Source organism: Arachis duranensis, chromosome 6 (genome assembly GCF_000817695.3).
Source record: "Arachis duranensis cultivar V14167 chromosome 6, aradu.V14167.gnm2.J7QH, whole genome shotgun sequence".
NCBI classification, from domain to species: Eukaryota; Viridiplantae; Streptophyta; class Magnoliopsida; order Fabales; family Fabaceae; genus Arachis; species Arachis duranensis.
This window is the reverse complement of record NC_029777.3, coordinates 41,746,295-41,748,970: the sequence shown is the minus strand read 5'-3', so window position 1 is coordinate 41,748,970 and position 2,676 is coordinate 41,746,295.

Sequence of the window (2,676 nt, the reverse complement as noted above, 5' to 3'; positions counted from 1 at the left end):
ATAATTTTGAGTGTTCTACAAATTTAATATTTATAGAAAAAATTATTTAAATTTGTATAATTATTTAAATAATATTAGAAAATTATTGTTTGATAAAAAATTATTGTAATGGTTATAAAACTGTTCTTTAAAATAGTCAAAGAGAACGTTTTATTTTGTTGCTATAACGTAATGAAAAATTGAACTTCAACAGCAACACTGTAAAAACCGTTGTCTAAGACCATTTAATAGAACGGTTTTAAAGTGTAGCATTTTGGCAACGGTTTTTATGCATTTCTTTTGTACAATTATTTAATCAACAATAAAAAACCGTTGCTTAAAACCAAATCATGGTAACGGTTATAAAACCGTTCTTTAAAATAGTCAAAGAGAACGGTTTTAGTTTGTTGCTATAAAATAATGAAAAATTGAATTCAACAGTAACACTATAAAAAACCGTTGTCTAAAACTATCTAAAAGAACGGTTTTAAGGCATTGCAAAATTTGGCGTTGCTAAAGCCCATATTTGTTGTAGTGATCCATGAAGACTTCCAGGAATTTCTCCACCATATCAGAGAAGATGGATAGCATGCATCTCTGAACGGTTGCAGGAGCATTACACAGACCAAAAGGCATTCTCCTGTAGGCAAACACGCCAGAAGGGCAAGTGAATGCTGTTTTCTCTTGGTCCTGAGGATCTACTGCAATTTGGTTGTAACCTGAATAGCCATCCAAAAAGCAGTAATAATCATGACCAGCTAGTCTTTCTAGCATTTGCTCTATGAATGGTAAAGGAAAATGATCCTTTCTGGTAGCTGTATTAAGTCTTGTGTAGTCAATACACATACGCCACCCTGTGACTGTTCTTGTAGGAACCAGTTCATTTTTTTCATTATGAACTACTGTCATGCCTCCCTTCTTGGGGACAACTTGGACAGAGCTCACCCAGGGGCTATCAGAAATAGGATAAATAATCCCAGCCTCTAGTAATTTAGTGACCTCTTTCTGCACCACCTCCTTCATGGCTGGATTTAGCCGCCTTTGTGGTTGAACCACTGGTTTGGCATTATCCTCTAATAGGTTCTTGTGCATGCATCTTGCTCGGCTAATGCCCTTAAGATCACTTATGGACCACCCAAGAGCTGTCTTGTGTGTCCTTAGCACTTGAATCAGTGCTTCCTCTTCCTGTGGATTTAAAGCAGAGCTTATGATCACTGGAAAAGTGTCACTCTCTCCCAGAAATGCATACTTCAGGGATGGTGGTAGTGGTTTGAGCTCAGGTTTGGGAGGCTTATCCTCCTCCTGAGGAATTATCAAAAATTCTTTTGTTTCCTCTGGTTCTTCCTAATCAGGCTGAACATCCTTGAAGATGTCCTCTAGCTCTGATTCTAGACTTTCAGTCATATTGATCTCTTCCACCAAAGAGTCAATAATGTCAGCGCCCATGCAGCCATTTGGTGTGTCTGGATGCTGCATAGCTTTTACAACATTCAACTTGAACTCATCCTCATTGACTCTCAGGGTTACTTCCCCTTTTTGTACATCAATGAGAGTTCGTCCAGTTGCTAGGAAAGGTCTTCCTAGAATGAGAGTTGCACTCTTGTGCTCCTCCATTTCCAACACTACAAAGTCAGTTGGAAAGGCAAATGGCCCAACCTTGACAATCATGTCCTCAATTATGCCTGATGGATATTTAATGGAGCCATCAGCAAGTTGGAGGCATATCCGGGTTGGTTTGACTTCTTCAGTCAACCCAAGCTTTCTGATAGTGGATGGTATCATAAAGCTTTCTGGATCTTGACGCTTTTCTGGTAAGCTTTTCAGAATGACTGCACTGCATTCTTCAGTGAGAAACACTTTTTCAGTTTCTTTCCAATCCTTCTTATGACTTAAGATCTCTTTCATGAACTTAGCATAAGAAGGTATTTGCTCAAGTGCCTCTGCAAACGGAATCTTTATTTAAAGAGTCCTTAGATAGTCTGCAAAGTGGGCAAATTGCTTATCCTGTTCCGCTTGACGGAGTTTCTGAGGATAAGGCATCTTGGCTTTATATTCTTCAACCTTAGTTGCTGCAGGTTTATTCCTTACAGAGGTGGTTGGAGAAGCCTTTTTAGAAGGGTTACTACCAGCACTCTCAGGTGTCTGATTCTCCATTGGTGTTTGAACGCCAGGATTGGGTGAAGAATGGGCATTTAACGCCAACTTTTCCCCCTTTTCTGGCGTTTGAACGCCAAAACTGGGCAGGGAATTGGCGTTTAACGCCAGCTTTTCCCCCCTTTCTGGCGTTTAGACGCCAAGAGTATTCCTCTCTGGGCTCTTACTATCCTCAGAGGGATTTTGGACAGTGGTTTGGTTATCCTCTGTCAATTGTTCCTTTATTGGCTTTTTGCTACTTTGAGCAGTGTTATTCAATGTCTTCCCACTCCTCAGTTGAACTGCTTGGCATTCTTCTGTTATCTGTTTAGATAACTGTTGTTTTGCTTGATTCAACTCTGATTCTATGTTCTTGTTAGCAATTTTAGTTTCTTGGAGCTTCTCTTTAAATTCTGCTAACTGTTTTGTCATTAGGTATAATTGCTGATTAAGCTTAACCATCTGTTCTTGAGGATTAGGATCAGTGGCTACTGCCATAACTTCTTCTTTTGTAGAGAACTCGTTGCTAGAGTACAAATGTTGATTTCTAGCAACAGTATCTAT